At 27.6% G+C, this 25,630-nt stretch overlaps 1 protein-coding gene across 4 annotated transcripts in view; it reads right to left on the bottom strand.

The window, feature by feature from the left end:
* LOC129981847 (organic cation transporter protein-like) overlaps window positions 1–17,553 on the bottom strand; it is a 58,828-nt gene extending 41,275 nt beyond the window's left edge. The window contains exons 1-3 of one of the 4 annotated variants that reach the window (XM_056092879.1): window positions 17,453–17,553; window positions 15,164–15,302; window positions 799–878 (exon numbers count right to left, since the gene is read on the bottom strand). The gene's annotated coding sequence lies outside the window, so the exon portion shown is untranslated. Of the gene's footprint in view, window positions 1–798; window positions 879–15,163; window positions 15,303–17,364; window positions 17,383–17,452 lie in introns of those variants that run through there. The other 3 variants (XM_056092880.1, XM_056092883.1, XM_056092881.1) reach the window with 3 other exon arrangements.
* Window positions 17,554–25,630: the final 8,077 nt, after the last annotated feature.

Genomic DNA, 25,630 nt, shown 5'->3' with positions numbered 1-25,630 from the left:
AAGGTTACAGTTTCCAATTCGTTTAGCTTTCGCCATGTCTATAAATAAGTCTCAAGGCCAAACAATGTCCATTTGTGGTTTAGATTTGGAAAATCCATGTTTTCTCATGGGCAACTATATGTTGCATGTTCACATGTAGGAAAACCGTCAAATCTATTTGTGTTAGCTAAAGACAGGTTAACCAAAAATATTGTGCACCGATTAGTGCTAAATTAAATTGGAATTAAAAGTATTTATAATTCAAAATAATAAACATTATTGTCAAAGATTTAAAACTATCTGCCCTACCTACCTCATTTATAAGTTTAAGTGTTACGTGTTTTTTATTAACAACTTTGTAATGTACTCATTTGTTACAAACTTGAATGCAAAAAAATAAAGAAATTTTAAATTTTTTTTTGTATTGATTTTTGCTCAATATCAACGGTAGTAGAAAATCAATCATGGAGGTCCCCATGTTTTTTTACAAATGGCATCTGTGTAAAAAAGCATGGTGGTCCCCATGACTGGTGTTCTTCTACCGTTTCCCTTGAATAGTTTACTACTATGTAATATAACAAAACCCTTAGCCACAGCAACACGTGGCCGAGTCTGCTAGTATTCTTATAAATAGATCCAAATATTGTGCATTAACTCTATTTTCTGAATAAATAACATTGGTATCATTGCATTATTAATCAGTCATACGAGTTATATTCTTAAAAAAATTTACAATGAAACCTTTATCATTCTTCGAGACTTTCCATTCCACAAATTTCCGCTTCATTATCAATACTGAGTTAATGAAAAAGCTCTTACCTGGGAAATGTAGTTTTTTTATTAAATAGAAAGAATTAATTCATCTGTAGGAGTGTAATATTTTATTCCTGGTATATTTCCTGCAAGAAAAGGAAACAGTCAATTTCCATAACTTTAGATTATTGAAGACTAAAATAGTAAACATTACAAGTGCTAAAAATGCGGGAAAATCGCAACAAATTGTGTACAGAAGAAATTTTTAAAATATTTCTTTAAATTACTTAGTGAATGAGAAAGAATTGTTCACGTTTACTATATTATAAAGCTTTAATCATATTACAGTTTAAAGTGTAAATAAATGATTGAAGTTTTCGGCGCTTGCATCATTCTCCATTTTCAATCGTAAGTAGATTAAAAATATAAAAAAGAAAAGAAAAAAGAACAAATATATATAATGTTGAAAGAAACTTTTTTAAACAGTGATATGAGCATATAAGTTTTTAATTATCATGGATGAATTAGTTACTTGCTTTGAAAACATATTTAAACCGTTTTTAAATTTTAAAAATATATATATTTTTCTTAATATAACACAATTATTTTAATTTAAGAGCCAAAAAATGAACATATTATCAAATGAAAATGATATTATATAAAGATATACTGCAAAATATTCCGTAAAAATATTTCAGGAAATTAATTGTATTTATATATATGTTCTTAAATTCATTCATCTATTAAAAAGAATTAATTTCTAGCTTAGTATTAATGAAAAAATTATCATATCAACGTGAAATAAATGCCTTTTAAAATCTTTTTTTTAAACAGATATGCAGAATTATTTTTCGAAAAAGCAGATAAACCAAGAAGAAACAACAATTTAAAAGAGATTCGAGCCTCCAATTCAAAATATGTAGTCTGACGATGCCTTAAACTTAATTATTATTATTTGAAAATTTGGATTGTTTACAATGATAAATTTCGATATTTGTCCGAAGAAAATGATATAGAGAGTGATCTAAAGCGTCATAATTCATGAAAACCTCAATTTCGAATTTTTCGACGTTTAAAAACATTTCTTTAAAACGAATAAATAAAATAAATTTTAAAAAATGGAGTTTTGAATTTTTTTACTCAAACACATTTTGACACCAATAACATATAATATTTGATTCCACTTGCATAAAATAATTAAATAAAAATCTACTTTATACATAGAGATCCAATTTTCCAAATCCCAATTATTCTGAATGCTTTGGAATGAAAAATGACTCAAATAAAATTTTCCTTTAAACGAGTTAATAATAAAAAATTAAACGCAAGAACGATAATTAAACAAGTCAAGATAGAGAAATAACATGCTTTGTTAGCATATCCATGTAGGGATATTTCAATACAGTATATAAATATATAAAATGAAAACAATATTGTTTTTGTAATCATTTAATTTCAACATTAGGAGCAAATTTAATTTTTTTTTATCATCTGAAAAATAACTTTTATCATCAGCAATTATCCAGGCATTCGATTATTCGGATAGGTTCCTAGTTGCAATTGATCTGGACAATTGGGGTTTTACGACACTTGAAAAAAATGTGCTGTAAATTGAAATACATTTATTTTACTTTTGCCTTTTATATTTCTTTGCCAAGATTTGATCAGGACTAATTCGGCTTTTACAACTTTTTCTTGTAATAAAAAGTTTTAGTTTTGTTTTTGTGCGTTACGATAATGAATATAATCTTTCGAATTGAAAATCGTACAATTTTATTCATAAGTTAGCAATTGATGATAATTTTAGTAGTTAATAATTGTTCATTTATTTTTTTAAAAAATGCAATTAAGCACATAATAACTCTTATTTGTAAAATTCTATGGCATAAATTTATTGTTCATTATTTTAATACAATATCTGATACATTTCTTACATTTTGAGTTTTTTTAATTATTTTCAAATAATTTATTGACAAAATTTGGTAACCTAAATTCAAAAAATTTTTACTAAATACGTTTGAATAAATTATTTTGAGTTTAAACTAATTTTTAGAATTCTTCTCCCGATCTTATTCGCATTCATTTGAAACTAAATACAAATAACCAACTTTATAAATGAAAAAAAATCGGAAATTTAGAGTTAGTTATATATATATTAATGTCTACACGATTTTTGCGAATGATTACATCACAATGAAGAACAAAATTACATGATGTTTGTGAAGATAATTGCGTGCGAATTCTTAATTACCGGAGGACATTTTCATCAGGAAGTATTACAAAAGAATTCTACTTTAATAGGTTTTCCAATGGACACAGTTCTCATGACATCATCGTCACATGAAATTTGAAAATAAGCAAGCAAATAAGATAGACATATAACTACATGTCGTTTTATATGTTAGTGATGCTTTCAGGCGATTGGACGAATTTCATATTAAATTGATGAAGAAATCACATGAAATTTACTAATGAGTGAGTATATAATTGCGCGTCGTTTTAGACTGTATCGAAACGCATCCAGGAGATGCAACGAATTTCATATTAAATTGGCGTGGAAATCACATGAAATTTACTAATGAGTGATATCTAATTGCACCTCGTTTTAGACTGTATAGTAACATATTCCAGAGATCCAATGAATTTCATATTAAATGGGCATGAAAATCACATGAAATTTACAAATGAGTTAAGTATCTAACTGCACGTCTTTTTAAAATTATAGTAATATATTCATAAGATCCAATGAATTTCATATTAAATTGATGAGGAAATCACATGAAATTTACAAGTAAGCTAGCACCTAATTGCACGCCATTTTAGACTGTATCGTAACATATTCAGGATATCCAACGAATTTTATATTAAATTAGCGTGGAAATCACATGAAAATTGTCAATAAACAAGTATCTAACATTTAACTGCATGTTGTTTAATATAGCAGTACCTATAGAGGATTCAATAAATTCTGTTAAATAAAATAATTAACATATATACTCGGCACTTTTTAAATCCGTGTAGCGGATTGTTATGAGCGAGGATAGAACCTGGGACCTCGTGGTTCGCAGCCGAGTAACAAGACCACAAGACAAAAGTAATCACTCGTGTTTCGTAGCTGTTATCTGGCTTATGAGGTTCAGCACATCGGCATTCATTCTGCAATCCGGCACTGATGCAACAGCTCACATTTTGATTTTTTTTCAGATGGATCAAGATCTAGAAGTTACATTGACGGGCAAAACATAGAGCTGGACTTGGTTGAAGTTGTGCCAAACAACCTTTTCACATATATCTCCGATGAAGAAAAAAATTCATATTAATGGTTGAAGAACTGTGCGAATAGCAATTTAAATACAATGTTATACTCGGTTAAAGTTAGAATCGGATAATGAAAAGTCAATGGCAGATGAAACTAAAATCCCTCGGAAATAAGCTTCAGGTGCATTAAACACATTTATCAAATTTACTACATCCAGTTAATAATTTTTTTTACTTTCTTGTATTCGAAATACACAAAGAAGAAGTACTGTAATCGTCAAAAAATTCGAATTCGAGATTTTAGCGAATTTCCTCGTTTTAGACCTTCGTAAGTTCGAGAAAACTAATTTTTGGAATTATATCTCATTGTCATTCTATTTGTAAAGACGATAATTCAAAAATACTTTGTGCTAAATGGATGAAATTTAGTTCATGGTCTTTAACAAAAAATGCCCTTGGGTTGACTGTCTGTCAGTCTATGCATTCGAATGCATATAAACGCGATAATTCAAAAGCACAATGGCTTTAAAAATAAAAACTTTTTATGAGATCTTGTTACTAAAATTGTAATTCTGTGTGAAATTTTGTCTTTAACTGACCGAACACAAAGGCGTTCAAAATATATGCTCAGGTTCCTTCAATGTATAGCGAAACACAAAACGCGCTAATGCTACACAAAATGAATGTTGAAAATCTCAGCACTCGTGGCATTTGCTGCTTAGCCCAAGGCACACAATTATTAAATATGTGGGAAATAAGGATATAAATATGTGGGAAAGGGATAAGAAATATATTAAGAAGTAGATCAGAAAATTTCAGAAAGACCTATTGTTGTAAACAATAATGCTTATGAGCATATTTTCTTTCCATAGAGCGACTCATTACAATTTGCTTTAAATATCATTTTACTGTTCTAATTTTTCTTTTACATTCGATAATCCTGTAAAATATCATATATGGTATGGCCGTGGTCCTAGATAAAGTTACTGTATTACAAGAGCATGAATCGACTCCTGGAATAAGCAGAAAATTCCCAAAGATTTCCCAAGTAGCACAGAATGTTTCAAAATATTGGGCATTATTATGTTATATTATTCAATATTTAACAATATTATACAATATTGCGAATATTTCTCTATACAATATAAAAAGCTAATGAAACGATAACTCATAGCCAATCACAGAAGACATAACAGTCAGTTGCACCAAACAGCCAATCAGAAGCGAGAACACATATCTGCTGAAAAGTCACAATTCTATTCAGCATAACATTGCTTCTAAATTCAAATTCTAAAGAATTTATTTATGTTGTTTATGAGATTAATTTTGTTTAAAAATGGATAATAATCTGACTGTTCCATGTAATTATTATAAACGTTGTCGACAAGGACATTCAGCTGAATATTCTGAAGCTGACTATATTTACCAGCAAAATACCCGAAATGTAACTAATACATGGCAAAGAAATGCTCAAAAACACAATTGTGCAGAAATTATAAGGGAGTTGGTGAGCAGTTACGAGCCTCCTATTTTATATATAATATTGTACACTATGTATGTAATACAGCAATTGCTTCATCATTGAAGACTTCTTTACAGAAATTGACATGCTTTTTATTGAAAAGAATAGAATTTAAAGATTAAAAAAAAAAGAACATAGAATTTTAGGTTCTATACCATAAGAGTGCATTACTGTAAAAAAAGTCAAAAATGTTAAATTATCATATTGCTGTATTATTGTCTTCATTCTTTCCGGTACTCACTAACACGGTTAGAGAATAAAACAGAATCATTGACCGTAACAACGGCATGAAAAAATGGCGAAAAGTGAAAGTTCTGTGACCTCATTTAACTTCGAAACAATTTCGCGTGTATTTTTCCTCAAGGCCTTTTCTTTCCGCAAAGCTGGAACAAGGAGGTAGTTATTATTTGATTTAGACCATTCTCTTCATAACGAGAAATGCATTGAAAACTTTCCAATTTCTGTGATTTCAATAAGGAATCCTCAGTCAAATTTCAAACACACCGCTCACATATTCTTTGGATGTTTTAAACGGAATACAAAAATAAATATTTTGTATTAACAGCTTTATTTTTTCCATAATCATTTACTCACATTTTATTTTGTCATCAGATATTTTAAAGCATTCTTGCATTCTTTTTTAATTACATCTCATACAGAAAATTATTTTCGTTTCCTTCGAAACAAATTATTCTCATTTGATTATTCAAGATGCTATAAAAAATCAGCGCAGCTGTAAATAGAATAATTATAACATTTATGTAAATAAAGCTAAAACACCATTTTTTTAATTTTTTTTTTTTTTTTTTTTTTTTTTTACATTTTACAAATGCAAACTTATTATAAGTTTATTTCGAATTTGGTTCACAAATTTAAGCAAAAGAAAGGTTTTGTAAAAGTTTTCTGACAATTAATTAAAGAATTAATTTTTTTGTCAGTTAGAAACTCTATTTCCATCACACATTTGCACTATTGAACAAGCGATTTGTATGATGATTTTCAAGATTTGAATTTTAAATCAAATTTAAAATAGCCAAAACATAGTAAAAACAAGATATTTAAACAAGATGTTTCTTTTTTTTTTTAATTTTTGATATTGAAAAAAAATGTTTCTTTAACCTGAAAATTGTAGGAAGTGTTTCCTGCTTATTGAATTTTGTAGGAAGTGTTCCCTGCTTATTATTTTCCAATCGTGATTTGACAAAAAGTCATATTAAAATTAATGTTACAAGAATTATGAAAATATGGTATGTAATTTTAATTAGCGCCATTTACAGAATTTTTTTTTTCATTGCTTCTCTTCTAGAATGATGTCATTTTTAGTTATTTGTTTCGATTTCTAACTTCTACAGAACAGCACATAACATAATTGTTATAAAAAATTGCAAAATTTTAATTATTTTTATTTTGCGATTTCTTTTTATTAATTTTATTTCGAATTAAGTTTTTATGTGTTATATTTCTCTGCCGTTTATGAAGCAGAAAATGACTCTGTGAGCACTGCTGCTTTAAAAATAAAATTTATCCAACCTAAAGAATTGTTACAAAATAATTAAATTGTTTAATTTTAACAGTAAATAAAATATTAAATATTTATTTATATCATATGCAAAGAAATTCCAAATGTTTTTCTCTTAGAAATTTTGCCAAATATAGAGTTTGATGCTGAATTTTGCATCAGGAGGATTTATTTGTTGAAATATGGAAAACCATTGCAACATTGGATACCTCTGCTGGCTCTTTCATAATGGGAAATACTAACACTTTATTAATGGCTTAGTAATGGGAAAATAATACTGGGAAATACTATTCTAAGAGATATTTTAGAAGAGAAATTGATTGTCATCTTCACAACCGTTTTTAACTTAAAAAATAATTTAAAGTTTCTATTTTTAAAAACAAATTTAAGAGGAAACGCATGAGAATTTTACTAAAAGACTTTTAATGTTTTATTGGCTATTCATCTTCAATGTAAGTTTTTTTTCTATAGTTAGTCTTGTTTTCCTTTTCTTTAGCTTTTTTTTTTTTTTTTTTTGAACATGAGAATACTAGAATTATTTTTGGTGTTTCCGGATAGCTTTACATATCATGGAAAAGGAATGGAATATTGTGTGTTTATTATTACCATTAACTTCAAATTATTTTGATTGCATAAACATAAAAAACTACACTTTTTAATTTAAATGCATTCGTATTTATTTTCTTGTTAAATAAAACTTCAGCTTTCTCAGATTGCGCAAAAAGACGTAAAATGTCTTGGCATCAGCTTATGTCGTAATGGCTGGATATGGCTCAATGATTTGGCACTAGGACAATGCCAATTCTTTGCCATTGTCCTGACAAGGACAACTATTTGTCCGTTTGCAAGATGCGCCATAATTCCAAAGTTTAAAAAATAGGGTACATTTGATGTGTTTCATGTGAGCATAAATTAATTTTATTCTTTTGATCCACTTTTCCTTCAATTTTATTGTGCCATGCCTTAACCACTTTGACTGCTAACACACACACACGCACGCACTCAAAGGACAGTAGGTTAGTTTTCTACACGACTTTCTCATATGCTGCTGAAATAGAGGAGCATGCTATGCTTAGCTTAGTTTTAAGGAAATCAAATATGCAATTTCGATATATTATCATTGAATGAGTATTACCAAATTTGACACAGAAGTAAAATTATAATTTAAAAACAACCCTGTTGGCACTAAATGCTCAACAATATTGTTATGAATCTTCATGATATTGCAGGACATTCGGAATACCGAACAATAACCTAGGAATAATTTACAGTATCTTATATCTTCTGTTATCAGAGCAGATATAAAATTTTATTTATATTATTGGCTGTATTTTTGTTATTGTGCTTTTATAAGCTCAAAAAAGTAGATCGACAAATAGCCACTATTTGACGTATTTGATCGAAGATTTGATACAGTTCTATAATTTTCATGATAAAATCATATACAAAATTTCAGAAACGTAGATGCATGTTTGAGTTATCATTTCCTCGCACAAGATAGGTTCACGCTGGCTGACTTCTGCGTTATTTTTCTCCCGTGCACATGAACGGTTCAAATGTCAGGAATTTGATAAAAGTCAACAATTTTGTTGACTAAGATCACATATCAAATTGATTCTCCTAGCTTGATGAGTGTTTGTGTTATTGTATTCTTAGACTAATCGACGGGTAGATAGACTTAATTCTAGATTGAGTATGGTCCGAAATTCGGAAATTTATCAGTCTTAAGATCAACTAATGAATACTGTATTTTCTCTTTCTCCTATATGGGAGTTTTACAATAGTAAAGTGAACACTATTAAGTGTGAAGTGAGAGAAGTTCTTCTTTATCCAACTCATTTTCTTTTTTAAAAATAATTAATTTTCCAAAAAGTTCATTTGCAGAGTATTACCTCTTATGGAGCGTAATTCCGCGCATAGGGTAATACCGCATATTAACACCATTGGAAGGTAATTCCGCAAATTGATGAGGGAATACCGTGGATGCGGCCTTGAAATTGCATAAATAAGGAGTAAAAACTCGGTTTTTTTTTTAGAAACTACATAAATATAAATGCAAATATTAATTCAAAATTATCTAAAATCCAGTATTTTACAAAAATAAAGAATAAATATTTAAAATAACAAGCATTATTGAATTAATTTAAGATAAAATTAACAAAGTTAAAATTTACATAATTTCATCTTTATGAGATCCATCAGAACAAACTGAGTAACTAAATTTACTATTTTTGTAATTTTAACATCTTAAATTCCGGCAGCACTGAAAACAAAACCTGCAGACTTTTACGTCATTGTTATTCGGTTTCTTCTAAACTATAGATTCATTTTAGATTAATTTATATTTTTCAAAAATTGTTCGTAAATCTAAAAAATCGTTTTCAACTTCCTCCTTGTTTAAATAAGCTATATGAACGGTTTGGACTTATTTTTTAATGGTGTGGATTCCTTATGAATCATCCTTTTTAATTACATTTCCTATAATTTCGAGGCATTTATACAATTTATAAGGTATTCATTAAGTAAAGCATTTTTTGTAAGTAATAATACGTCGCACTAATTTCCATGATGTTCAGAATTATCCCACTTAAATTTATTCTTCCAACAGATCTCATTTTGATTAAAATAGATAATAAATTGACTCAAAAAGTGATCTATTCTAATAAAAACTACCTGGTCTGATAAAATTTGAAAATGGAAATTTTTATTATTGCTTTCAGAAAGAAAATAAAAATCAAAGGTTCGAAATTTTAAGCCGATTACTTTTAGCGCCCATGGATTCTCGAACAGTGATGTAACAACTTTAGAAACTTTTAACTCTTAGTGACATTAGAAACCTTTCACAATCAATAAAGTGTGTGTGTATGCGTGTGTGTCTAACTTGATACATGTCCTAACCACCATATAGAGAAATGATCCAAAGCGCTTTTAATTACTGACAATAGTAGTGTGCGGAGTTACCTAATGCCAAGATTACTCCGCACTCTTCAATCTTTCGCACACGAAGAAGTAAGCATATAAGTTTCTGCCTTGTTAACCCATGATTGATGCAAGTAAGTATCAATTAATTCACCGAATTTTAATGATTAAAATTTAGATTTAAAAAAAAATACATGTTTTAAAAAAACCATGTAAATTTATTTTTCATCTTAACAATGAAATTATAAATTGTTCTACCCGAAGTAGAGCACATGTTTTCATAAACAATTTGACATTAATGAAGATATTACAACTAAATTTCTAATATAATTACCTTTTTAATATGAAATTTAATGACTTCATCACAAATTTATTTATTATTAAAAATCAAATTGCAAGCATTTTCATAAGGTCACGAGATTTAAGAGCAAATAGTTACCTAACGATTCAATGAAAACCGATCTACATCAGAATTATTCCTAATTTTACTTATTGCTATATTCTCTTTTGTTTTGCAGACGACTTCCAATGTTCTTTTCATACTTATCTATCTTATTTCTTAATATGTTCCTTAAGAATACATTTCATTCGTTTAATGCCTCGTCATCGTTTACGAAAGTCTTCATAGAATTATTATAAACTGAAGAAATTCTTATATATCTTTCATTGCAATAGCTTCATTAAGGCGCAACGAGTTAAGTCAGTATTAGCTGTATTCTATACAACTTGTGTTGTCATCGCATTTCAGCCAAAATAGAATAAATTCGAGTAAAAATTTCGTTACTATCTTTTCATTATTTTGAAAATTATTAATGATTTCGGTTTGGAATAGAACTATTGCATTATATATAAATGTAAATGGCAAAGCAAAGTAAAGATCGGAAATTTCGAAATACTGGACTAATAACAAAGTTTAATGTCTAGTCAGTCTAATGTATTCTGACGACAGAATACATTAGACTGAATGGGTTAAAAGACAATGCAATTTCATTTTTATAGATTACCTAAATAGTTTCGACTCTGTGTTGTAATTGGTCTCCTATGATAGATTTTCAAAGAAGACAGAGTCTCTAAAAACAAACGATAACGTATTTGTAAATGATGTATAAGCAATTTTTTGGCATAGATCTACCTATGTGCACTTTGGAGCGATTAAAAAGATTATTGCAATTTTAATTTATTAAAAATTAAGCCAGAGTTTGGTATTTTATCTTGATAATTTTCTCAAATATTATTGCATAAAAACTACTTCTATGCCTTTTTAAAATTAAAACTTTATTTTTTGACATTTTGTCATACAATTTTCTCATACAAGTTTTTAAATATATATGTTTTGCAAAATTTTCAAAACTAACTTTCATTATTAAATTGAATTTCAAATTGTCGGTATTATTTCATCCATTATAAAATCGTGGATTATTTTCTAAAGTTAAAAGTCACGGGGAAAAAAATACTTATTTTTTCATATTCTTTGGCAATGCAGTAATAAATTTTACTTTCTTATTTTATTTCATTCAGTTAAATATGAAGTATTTAGGCATAGTCACTAAGATATGAAGTAAGTCGGAAAAAATTCAGTATGCTTAATAATTAGACGTACTATTTTTTAATTTTTTATCAATATTTTCAATCGAGTTTACATTATGCTGAGAATGTTTATATAATACATATCAATTGGGACCTATCCATTTAATATAGTAATCAATAAAATATGAGTAATAAGAAAATTAATTTGCATAACATATAAGATAACATGCAAACAGAAATTAAGCAATGCAAACAGTTACGATTTTCATGCGATTTTGTCATGTCATTCTATTAAAAAAGCTTTTGTACATAAAAGGCAGAATGAGTGTAAAAATGTTACACAGAAAAAAAAATCTGTACAGCCAGAAAAAAAATTTCACAGTAAGAAGGTATAATAAAAACAGTAAGGTATTAATAAAAAAAAGAAAGCATTCAAATTTGAAAGACCTTTTTTCATCACATTGTTTCATTTTTTGTAACATTCTATTTTTGGAAGTTATAATAGAAAAACACTGAGCTTTCGTTTTGTTTGTTGGTTTTCGACCTGTTAAAAAGTCTATTTACAGGTAGAGTTCTTTAAATAAAGTTTTGCTTATTAATTAAGATAAGTTTGAAAAATGTGAGGTGAAACTTAACTAATAAATTTAGTTCAGTCAGATATAGATACTACTATCAAAATGCTTAATTTTCTGACACTCTGGTTAATGATCATTTAGTTGCTTCTTTTAAATAATCAGATTGATTAAAATCTGAATTATCATATCTTTAAGAATAGAATTTATCTTAGTAATTTTTAATGTTGTTTAGGATGTGACGAAAAACTTCAGTTACTAATATTCCCAATTTACAGAAAATGCACTGAATATTAAACATTTAGTTAAAAAGCAAAAAAGGGGGCATCCATTGTAATTCGATGATGATGATATCGTGTACGCTTTACCACGGAAAGGGGATGCAGTAGCTTCTGAGGGTAAAGACCCCTGAGAACCCGAGGGCAGAAGTCTGACTTCTAGCTCATATGACGATGAAACACACACATTCGCTTACACAACCCCTTTTTACAGGGGGGACACATTCACACACCTCACAGATAGAACACAGTAATAACTATATCCGAACCGGAACTCGAACGCAGGACGCCCAGGTCACGGGGAAGACGCGCTACCCCTATTCCAGGACGGCGGCATTGTAACTCGATTATATCTTGAATAGTGTTAATAACTCGAAAATTTTTGTCGCTTAATATCGACAGAATATTTTTATTTATGTATACAGAATTCGTTCAGAAATTAACAGTTTTCCCAAATAATTTCACAAGACTGAACTAAAAATCATTATTCATTATTTATTGTTGAATCTTATTTGAAAACACTCTTAATAAATCTATTATAAAAAGAAGTGAAATTCCTTAATAGTTTGTAAACGATTAAAATAGAAATTTTCGATAGATCTCAACATACACATCGCAAATACTAAGAAGCTTAAGGATGATTTTAGTGAAGAATTCGTAACAGTTAATAATATTTTTTGAATCAAGAATTAAGTTTCCACAATAATAAAAGAAATTTTTAGAGTTTCCAATCTTATTTATTGAAAATATTAATAAGTACTTTAAATCATTTTTTTATTTGTTTAAACATTACTATCCAATGTTTAATTAAATTTGTCTTCCAACCTTTTTTTAATTTTTAATAAATTAATTCTTGTTTTTAGAAACTGTCTGCCCCGTTTCGAGAAACAAAGAGAGTTCAAAATCATTTGATGCCATTAATATTCTTACTTTAGTAAAAAAAATAATTAATAAAGTTGCAAACGATAAGAAAGTTTTGTGTTATAATATTTCATGGAAAATTATTTTTATAGAAATGTTACATTATTTTTTTGTGTGTGTGTAATACGTATATTTATTTGGAAATTATTATTTTGTCGAATAATAGAATTAAATATTTTTTTCTTTATTTTATATAACGATTACATCTTGTTATCAATTACTACTTATTTCATATGTGGTTATTTTAATATTTATTTCGTTATCCTTCACATTTTGATTACAGATACCGAAATATAAAACTGGTTTTAGAATAAGTTACGTGGCAACTAATTAAATACTTAATTTTTTCAATAATAATGACATGAAAATATTTTTACCCAAAACAGTGTGGTATATTTGCTAGTTGAGTAACTTTTTATTATTAGAGTATATTATTATTATTAGAGAATATTTTATTATTAGAGTATAAAAGTGAATATCCATCAATAAGTGAATTGCAACACAGCATCGATTATTGGATTCCAACAGATATTACAGTATATTTCTCAATAAACCACAATTTAAAAAGGCAATTGCATCATAAAATGAAATGGAAGAGGAAGTTTAAAAATAAAAAAAAAGATATAGTTAAAGGGAAAAAGCATCAAAATTTTAAAGAGCTATAAACTAGCTTCTAATTACTAAATACCTTTTGTTTTCAGTTTTCCTTTTCAATTATTATTTCGTGGAATCTATATTAATTCGTCCCAGAATGACATTCCCTTATATAAACTGAACGCTACCTGCATTTAAACATGATTGCTGGTATTTACAGATCTAAGTATGATAAATCTATGTATTCATAAAAAAATTAAATTTGATTATTAGAATGATTAATCACTCGAAAAAGAGATGTAATTACTTATTAAGATTCTTAACTCTTTAAAATTTTATACCACATAAATAAAAAAAATACACCATTATAAAAGATATTTCAATAAAGAGTCAATATATTTTAAATAATTTCGAGTAGATTCGAAGAATAAAACATTTTTAATCTATATTATTCAAGATTGATCCTAAGCTTTTCTATTATAGTAAAATGTAAATATTTCATATATTATAACAAATAATTGGTAACAATAGGTAACAATACATAATAGAAATGTTATAATTTGTTATTGACGAGGTTTAATGTAGCATTTCGCTAATTTGAAATCTGTCAAACTTTATTTTAATTCATTCCTAACTCAAGTTATGTTAAATTAGAATCATGCCCTAAATTTAATTTTTTATTAATATTATGGATATGAAAATGATAAATGAGATATGAATTATTAAAAAGTGTTATAAATTCTATCGCTTGCTGGCAATAATCTAACTTTCTTATCTTTTTTTAATCATAAATTGCTCGAGTTATCTTTTCGAACTTAGTCATGAGATTTCTATCAGAGAAAATATTTTAAAACTTATCTTTTTTCTTTAACTGAAACATAGTCTAGCACAGTAAACTTATGGTCAATGTAACTTACGCCATAGGACGCACCAAAAATGGAAAAAAAACTTTGTATATATGAATAATTAACATTAAAGCAAATTTTAAAACACATATCATTTTAAATTAGTCAACTTTTAAGCGTAAAAATAATGTAATGCATTATAGATTGAACTAAAATCCTTAACTTATACAGACTGTCTTTTCTACATATACTAATAGAATAGAATTCTAATTTTTCTGCCTTATTATTTATGTGTTATTTTTAAATAGGTGTTTGAAAATAACACGCTTTTAATAAGTGTTTAAAAATAACACACTTTTAACAAGTGTTTAAAAATAACACATTATTTTTATAGAATTATAGCATCAAATGCTGTGACATTTATCTTACAATCCAGTAACAGCAAAATCGAAACAATTTTTTTTAACATAACTCACCCTTGAGAATCTTGAATAACATTTACAGACGAGTGTTCGTTAGGTGAATGCGTATGAGCATTCCTTCCAACTATAAATCTGATTGATGTAACTACCCTACTAATCTTGATCTATTTCACGAGAAGATATAAAATTATTCCTGGAAAAAAAAAAGATTGATCCTAAATTGAATGAAGACTCATTTCTCTATAATTGTTGCTGCAGTTTTAAAAAGGAACAAAATAAAAATCAATGCAAACGATTATCATATTTAGCGGTAACTGAATGTTTTTTTTTTTTTTTTCCCCTGTTGGCAGATGTAGCGAATTTTGTAATTGCGAGTTTGACATCGTATAATAAAACAAACAGTAGTGTGGTAGAAGAGAATAAATTAATTGAAACAGGTCGCAGGCTGACGTTCACTTTTTCCAACAATTCGGTGAATACACTAATTATTATATTTTACATTTCATCTGAAACCAGATGGTACAGATTGGTTTATATGCACAAATTACATAATAAGGTTATATATTTCAATCTAATATTCCAATTGTGTACGATGTTAAGTGCATAGATTTTAAATATAATTTAAACAAGTATATATAATAAATATAATTATCGTTTTTAATTGCTCTGATTGGCCTAAGGCAATCTATGCATTATGTAAATGCAATAATATTATAACAGTGTAAATAACTTTTTCAAAAAGTAAAAGTTTTAATAATGTAAGCAATGCACAAATTATCAAGTACTTCTGTACTTGAATAGGTAAAAGTTAGAGTGGCGTAAGTCATATTTTCTTTGTTTTCCAGAAATTAACCCTTGGCAAACGATGCGATATCATTTTCGAACAAAAATATTTAGCTGACAGCATTTTTTCCTTAGAATCCAAATTCATCGAAAGATTTTTATTTGTGCATTGCTTACATTATTAAAACTTTTACTTTTTGAAAAAGTGATTTACATTATTATAATATTATTGCATCTATATAATGCATAGATTGCCTTAGGCCAATCAGAGCAATTAAGAACAATAGTTATATTTATTATATGTACTTATTTAAATTATATTTAAAATCTACGCGCTTAACATCGTACACAATTGGAATATTAAATTCCTTCGATGAATTTGGATTCTAAGGAAAAAATGATGTCAGCAAAATATTTTTGTTCGAAAATGATATAGCATCGTTTGCCAAGAGTTAATTTCTGGAAAACAAAGAAAATATGACTTACGCCACTCTAACTTTTACCTATTCAAGTACAGAAGTACTTGATAATTCGGAAACTGGCACAATAAAAATGTGCATTATATAAAAATTCGAAATGAGAAAAACTGATACTAAAAATAATTGTATCAAGACTTATTAAAAAATAAAAATGACAATAAAGATTTATTTTCAGCATATAACAATTTTAGTAAATGACACATAACTAACAAATTTTTTATCATTAAAGTATGATTGAATGAATCATATGATCACATTTGTTTAAACTTTTGAAAATGGCAATATCAACAAATACATAATAAAATAAGTGCATAGCATTGGTACAAAAAAAAAATCTTTCCTAATATATTCAAAGGTTTTTAAAAAAAAGAAATTTTATTGCTTTTTTTTTTTTTTTTTTTTTTTTGCTTGTTTGTATTGCACAATAGTAAAACTCTCGAATAGGTTAAAGATTAATGATTTAATTATGCTCATTAAGGTGCATGGCATGGACATGCTTAACTCTTAAAAACATTAAAAATTTTTTATTTCTAATCTACTAAAATTAATTCGATTTACCAGTAATACTTTGATAGAATTTTAATTTGAAGTAATTTAATTCAAAGGCTCAGAGAAAAAGTTCGAATTACCGCCGAATTCGAATTCAAAACATTTGACGGAGCTAAATTCCACTATTAAAGTTTCAGAAATTGCTCTATATGCCATTTTCAATTCACTTTATATAAAAACAAAGCCATAACGTTTGCGAGCTTTATAGATAGCTTGAACTTATAATTCACATACGTTCTTTTAATAAATTCCTAAAACTTATTCTTGGATTTTTAATAATTATTCATAATACTTATGGTTATAAAGAATTCAGAAATTTCAAAATCAACTGAAAAATTCGGTTTAATTTTATAGAAACATATTTGACAACTGCAGCAAAACATCTCTGCATGGATATAACTTTGCTGTTGAATGGTGTAAACGTATATTTCTTTTGTCACCCACCTGAGATTGAATTTAGTGTAAATATATCACCCAAATTCAATAATTAGACCTATATTGGATGCCCAGAAGGTGCAATAAAGACACTCACCCTACTTGCTGCCGATTCGGAGGTTGAAAGCCGACTGAGGGTAAAAAACTTGCTCCCAAACACACGCTAAACTTCTCTTTCTATGAAACCGGAATGGGACCATCAAGGTAAGATGATTGTTTTGCATACTAACGTATGTGGGTCATTTTCGGCTCGGCCGCTTCCGACTGAAGCCGAATGTTATCGGACATAGACAAATAGTGATTGAAGCAAAGATTGCGTTGCTCAACAACAATTACACAAAATTGGTTGTCAAGGAAGCTTTAGGGGTTTTAGAGTATCTTGAGATAGTTGATTTCAAAACGTATGTTCCTTTTGCCAAATTGACTTTAGTTTTGAAGTAATTCATATTCTCATCATTTGGATAGTGTCTAAACCACTAATGGATGTCACTGCTTACATTATTTATATATTTTTTAGTTGCCTGCTTTATTCATTTTATTTATATACTAGCCGCCTTTGGCGACCAGCTGGTTCGCCAATCTTAATGTGCGTTTAAATTTTAATAATTAAATATTTTACGCAATTCCTACTTTAATAGATTCTTCATCAAAATATTTTAAAACTTCAAATTTTGATAGTCATATAATTCACTCATAATATTATAAAGGCCTTCAATCATAATGTAATATGTATCTCTCTAATTTTCTGTTAGCTCCCGTAGAATTTATGCCTTAAATTAAAGTGGAAAGAATTAATCTACAATTAATATAATAATATATTTTTACTGAAACAAAGCATTTCTTATACTATGATTACTGATAACAGAGTCACTGAGCGTTTAAACTTTCTGGGCACTATAATAAGAATATCTTTCTTAATTTATGTAATATCTCAAGAATTTGTCAACAAAATTTTCTCAGATTCATCAGGAACAGATCGATTCATTAACAATGTTTAATTTTAAACGCATCAAACACTCAAAAAATAAAATGAATCGTTTAAAATAATCGGTCGAAAACAGGTTTTAAAAAAACTACTTAAAAAACGATGTACTTAAAACTATAAGCATATACAAAAAATATAAAACTAACATAAATACAATTTACTTACAAAAGCATGCAACTAACCTAAAAATAATTTAAATCGTCCGTTGATAATGGTTGTCATGGCAACAATCGGAACACAATGCGCAGGCGTGAATTTTCTTCGCCAATTACGGTAATGCAAATGCGTGAATTTTTCTACGCCAGTTGGGGTAACGCTATGCAGATTATACATTTTTAATTTCCTTTATTCTGCGTTATTTTAATTCAAAAGTACTTCAGAATGAATCTGAAACATGGATTAATTAACAATGTTTAATTTTAAATGCATAAAACATTAAGAAAATAAACAGAATCGTTTGAAATAATCCGTCGAAAAACATTTAACCCTAGCCTCATTACTGTTGGGAGAAAAAAAATACTGAAGCCTTACTCATTTGGCGGTGGGGAAAATGGAAGATTCTTTTGGCGAAAAAGTTGGCGGTGGGGAAAATGGAAGATGTTTTTGGCGGGAAAGTTAGTTTTTAATTAATAATTAAAATTGTAATTAAAATTTCAAAAAAAGGGACCCCAGGTGCACATTCCCGACCTCTAAGGTATACATGTACCAAATTTGATAGCTGTATGTCAAATGACCTTGCCTGTAGAGCGCCAACACACACACACACACACACACACACACACACACACATTGAGCTTTATTATAAGTATAGATATACTTATATAAAGCTCAGTGTGTGTGTGTTGGCGCTCTACAGGCCAGACCGTTTGACCTACAGCTACCAAATTTGGTACATGTATACCTTGGAGGTCGGGAATGTGCCCCTGGGGTTTCTTTTTTTGAATTTTTAATTAGAATTTTAATTATTAATTAAAAACTAACTTTCCCGCCAAAAAAAAAATTTCTTTTTTCCCACCGCCAAATGAGTAAGGATTCAGATTTTTTTTCTCACTCTAATAAGACTAGGGTTAACATTTTTCGGCCGATTATTTCAAACGATTCTGAATATTTTCTGAATGTTTTATGCATTTAAAATTAAACATTGTTAATTAATAGATCTTTCAGATTCATTCTGAAGTACTTTTGAATTAAAATAAAACAGAATAAAGGAAATTAAAAATGTCTAATCTGCATAGCGTTACCCCAACTGGCGTAGAAAAATTCACACATTTGCATTACCGTAACTGGCGTTGAAAATTCACGCATGCGCATTGTGTTCTGATTGTTGTGACTGATTGCGTACTTGATTTAAATTATTTTTAGGTTAGTTGCATGCTTTTGTAATTAAATTGCATTTATGTTAGTTACATATTTTTTGAATATGCTTATAGTTTTTTTAAATACATCGTTTTTTAAGTAATCTTAAGTTTTTTTTAAACCTGTTTTCAACCGATTATTTTAAACGATTCGTTTTATTTTCTTAGTGTTTGATGCATTTAAAATTAAACATTGTTAATGAATCGATCTGGTCATGATGAATCTGAGAAAATTTTGTTGACAAATTCTTGAAATATTACATAAATTAAGAAATATATTCTTTAGTTCCCATAAAGTTTAAAGCTCAGTGACTGTTTACAGTAATCATATTACAAAAATATGCCTTGTTTCAGTAAAAAATATTATTATATTAATTGCAGATTAATCATTTCCACTTTAATTTAAAGTATAAATTCTACGGGAGCTAAAAGAAAATTAGAGATACATATCACGTTATAATTGAAGGCATTTATAATATTATGAGTGTATTATATGACTATCAAAATTTGAAGTTTTAAAATATTTTGATGAAAAAGCTATTAAAGTAGGAATTGCATAAAATATTTAATTATTAAAATTTTAACGGACATTAAGATTGGCGAACCGGCTGGTTGCCAAAGGCGGCTAGTATATAATACAACAAAAATATTGTCCGCGTCAAATATTAATAAGTATTTAAATTCACACTATCTAGACTTGGTGAACCAAGATAAGCCTCTCACCACGTAGTTTATAAAAGGCGTTTATAAAAATGGGGGGGGGAGGGCAAAATGTGGTAGCTTTTTAATCACCACAATTACTGTTATTTTTCTCAATTGAAAGTGAAAGGTCTTAAACGTTGCAAGAAAAGTACAAATAAGTACTTGCAATTAACTAAATGTTCTGATTTAGAATCAGTAAGACGACCTGTGTCACTTAATAATGATATTCCTTTCACATTTATATGCTCGACAGATGAAGGTATACAGAACCCTGAATTTAATACTGGGAGTGAATCTGATGTAAGCTTATCTAACGACAGCTTTCATGCAATGCAAATTAAGCAGCAGATTATGGACGTTGGCAAGAGTGGTTGAAGGTTGAATGATTAAAATGATATTATTAGTCTAGTAATGTGGTCCAAACTATTAGGACGATGTTAATAAATCGTGAATAGTCTGTTTGGTTCCTAGCTTTCTGTTATATTATATGAGATCACTGACAGCTATTTCAGATGAAGTTTGTTTTTCAGATTTAGGGGGGGGGGAGCTCTCTCCGAGGGTGAGAAAGACAGGAGGGGCAAAATCCCCGAGAGTCAGGAGAGATCGCTGACTCGGGAGAAGAAAAAACTTATTTTTTAAAATTATTTTTTTAAGAGTTATTTATAATTATCCTTGACAAATGGGGCTTGCCATGAGTTGGACAATATTTTTACTTTTACTTTCTCTGATCAAAGAACTGATACATTCTCAGTTCTTGAATGTATACTTGCCATCTTGGCAATTACTTTATTTTCTACTGCATTAATTACATTAATTTAGCAATCACAAACAACTTTAAGAAACTGTCTATTATCACACCAATTGAAATATTGTATTAAATTATATTTGCACATAGAACATACCGACTGATCAAAGTAGCGAAATTAATTGGGAAATAATACTGTCGAAATTGATCCTACCGTTGCTACCTGTGCTAAAATTTTATTTTGCAAATGTGGGAAGTAGAATACCAATGGACATTAATGACTTATCTAGGAGTCACACCTATTTTTAATTCATATGAAATAAAAATTAGAAATAGATATATAGTAGTTAAGTTGTTTTTTACTAATTATTTAAATATATAAATTGCATTTGGTAACTAAAAGTCAGATCTTCGTAATAATATATGCCGTGACTTTTAACATTTTTTTTACAACTGATAATTTTAAAAAAATCATTTTTAATTATATTATTTTTTAGTATAGTACAATTTTTTCTGTTATTTTAACAATTTTTAAAAAATATTTTGTTTATGAAGTACAACAATAGTTTTCATTGTTGTAACGAAAATAAAAGTGTTTCTTTAAATCATATTGTTAATTACGTTACTTTTTTTCAATTATTAAAGCTATGGTTTACAAAGTTTGAGTTATTTGATACATTTTATGAAAAATGCATTTTCGTTCAATTATAGTATGATTAGATGCACACTTTCTAAAATATGTTTCTTAATTCGAAGTCATTAAATGAAGTAATTTTTTTAAATTTCATTTGATAAATTTTGAATATAGAAACAATTATTTCAAATTGATCGTTTTTATATTGCTATAAATGGCGTTTACTTTTTGTTTTGTCTCTTAATTACATACTTTTTTTTATTCCATTGCATTTTTGGAGCTATTATAAAGAAATATAAGACATTTTATCTGCCGGATTAGGGAAAAAAAACTAAAACACCGTCTTTCAAAATTATTTAAATTTTTTAGATTGTTTATAGTAAATCTTTTTTATATTTTAGAACTTTTAAGATAAGCTTGACTAAAATATCATATGACTATTTTTAATGCTTCTTTATTTTAATTCATTGAATAACATTTTATTTCCCTTTGTAATTTTATCAGTTTCTATTGCTTTATTATATATTTTATTATATCAGTTTCAAAGTCATATTTTTTCAAAATTTGTTTACAAACATTTCATTTTAGCTTTTCCTTTTTTAACTAACGGCTTTTGGCATTTCGTCAATGTTGTAATATCTTAAGTCCAGAGTTTAGGCTTTTTTTCCTATAACCATTATTGCCAAATCATCAGACTGAAAATACAAGATTTGTTTTGAACATGTGATTACACATTATAGAAAATTTGTATAATAAAGCAGGTTCCTTGGATAGAACGGATAATAATGCAGATTATAAAATCTGCAATCAAGTCACAAATATTTTCCAAAAAAATAAATTAACAAAAGCAAAAATTATTTATAAATAAATGCCTATTTATATATGCGTTGAGATGCTTCAACACGCATGTTGCATTTTACTCCATGAACATTATTTATTTGCACACTGTCTGAATTTTTAATTGCTGGAATTCTTTTAGTAACAGTTTACATTAAGACATATTTTATCCCATGAATGCTATATACTTGCACATTATCTGAATTTTTAATATCTAGAATTCTTTTTTTAGTAACAGTTTACATGTTATTAAATGTGTTATTACTTCAAGTACTAAATTATAGGTGTATTTTCTGACACCAAAGAGCTTTTTCGTTGCTTTTTCTTAATATTTTTAATCTTAAAAAAAATGTGATCTTTTAAAAATTCCTATATGGGCCTAAAAGCTCATTAGCTCTCCAATGGCCATTTATATATCTATTCTTATATCCTTTAATTTAATTTAAATCTTAATGGATTTCCTAATTTTTATCTTAAATTAGCCAATGTTATTTCGTTCTAAAATTTTCATTTATTTCCTGATTCAATTCTCAGTTTTCCATTTAATTATTTCTAACCTATGTTCTAAAAAAATTGCTCAGTCGGGAATTCTCATGCCCCTAGCGAAGGGATAAAAATTCCTAATGACTAGGTCATTCTTTTAAAGATACCTGAAAATCCCTTTCCGAATTTGACATGTGTCAAAGAAATCCCTATCAGAATATCTTACTAGAATCACTAAGGGGGAAATTTTTCTGGAACTTTGCTCTTTTCTAATGGTGCGAAGAAACGTGTTCCATTACCATCTCCATGTACATATTATACCTCCCATAGTAAAATAAATCGCAGTAAAAATTCCAAAACTGTCATCTTCTCATTCAGGTATAGTCTTTTAAGAATATAAGATCACATGGAATTCTCCAAACGATCCTTAGATCTTTGGACATTTGGAGACTATAAAAGGCAATACGCTCACGTGAGGCTTAATTTTCTTTCTTGTAACATTGATCATAAATAACGTTAGTGACAGAGCGCAGTTTCTTTTATTAGCGACTTATTGTCTGCTTATTTATTGTTAACTTTTATAAGCATGCATACATTAGTTGTATTTTTGCCGTTTGTGCTTCATGTTTCCTTGTGGAATAAAGGGCCTTTTTACTTTATTTCATTTTGGATCCGTTCTTTCATCTTACATTCAATAGATGACAACCATAATAATATTTAACTAAAATAATCAGATTTTGTAAACTTTGATCCAGGCATACAATCCAAGATGCTATCTAACAACAAATCAAGGAGGCATTAGGAAAAACTAAAATATATATAAATAAATTATATAAAAAAAATAGTATATCGTTAGTAAAACTGTTAAAAATGTTTAAAAAAAACTGTTAACTGTTTATCGTTAAAACTGGAGAAATAGAAACGCATAAATAGTATATTTTGTCATAATTTCTATTTATCAACTTTTTTTTCTGATAATCAATATGAATTAAGTATGTTTCATGTTTGTCTAAATGGAATATTGTTATCGATTTCTAACTTATTTCTTCATGCATTAAAATTCTGGAATTTTGTACTGCTATTCAATACTGATCACAAAATAAAATTTTATTTATTCTACTGCATTTAATTATCAACAAATATTTTAATTTAACTAAAAAATGAATCCATTGACGTTGCGGTATCTTGAAGTCAGTTTCAGAAATATTAAGTTTTGCATTCCATAAGATTTGTAACTTTGGATTATGAAATATATTCAAGATTTTAAAATATGGAAAATAATAAGAAGGTTTTAAACGTTGTTTCATAAATCTATTAAAGCACAATACACAGAAAAGGAGATCGGCACAATATTATTGGCAACATTATATTTTTATTGAAAGTCATGAATTAATACAAAGAAAATACGACACAATATAATCTTAGGAAAGAAATTCTTGGATGTTCTTTGAAAGTTAAAATACATTAAAAATTTATTCTAGATTTTTAGTGCGATTATAATTTTAATTTATTTTGATTGAATTTCCCGCTTTTACGATTTCGATTAGACATACATATTTCTGATAGAAATTAATTAAAGTAAGAAATTAAGTGTGTTATAAAAGAATAAAATTTAATAATTTATTCTTAGAACAGAAATATTAGGAATACGAATCAGGATATTTATTATTTTAATAGCAAATATTCTAATTCGCATTAATATATTGTAGATGGAAAAATTATGCATAAATTAAAATATTTATTCTTAAGAATTTACTATTTTACTTGAAGATAATTTTCTTCAAGATGCAATTCTATTTGACTATTCAGAACATGGATAAAAATTTAAAGAAATTTGGCCGATTTGATATTGTTATTTGCATAAGGCTATCGAATCTCAAATAAGGCTTAATTGCTTTGTGTCCTTTTAAACCACAATAGAGATCCTTAAAAATAAGATAGAAAAAATAATTGTAAAAACTTTAAAAAGAACCTTTATCATTGCATTAAAAAGGAAAAAAAAATATTTTTCAATCGGGAATCTGATGTCGAAACAAAAAGCGTAAAAGCGTGAGGCACAGGAAGAAAAAATAAAAGACTACAGTCCTGGAAAAAAGTCTCAATCATTTATTAAATTAAAATTAAAATATATTATAAAAAGTTTAAAATTTACTTAAAGTCTTCATATTTCAACTGCACACTCTGTTTTCGCCTTCACTTTTTTCATTTTAAAAAGTATTTTTTCCTTTTTAATGTACTGATAAAATCATTTTTTCTTTCTTTCACACGCATCTTAAAATTTATTTTTCTTTCACATGGATTCATTCACAATTCATCTGCATAAGAGTAACTCTGCCCTATTTATGATAAAAACTAAGGAGTACAATTCTATGAAATACAGCTTTAAAAAAATTAATTTAAAAATCACTTTTAAATGTGTGCTGCGCAATGATATGTAAGAAATGTATAATTGCATTTCATTCAAATTTTTGCTATTTTGAAATCCTGAGCTGTCTGAGTGAATTCAGAATATCTGGTCATTTTAAAATCAATTG

This window comes from Argiope bruennichi, chromosome 8 (assembly GCF_947563725.1).
Source record: "Argiope bruennichi chromosome 8, qqArgBrue1.1, whole genome shotgun sequence".
In the NCBI taxonomy this organism is placed as follows: Eukaryota; Metazoa; Arthropoda; class Arachnida; order Araneae; family Araneidae; genus Argiope; species Argiope bruennichi.
This window is presented reverse-complemented; position numbering and strand designations above follow the sequence as displayed.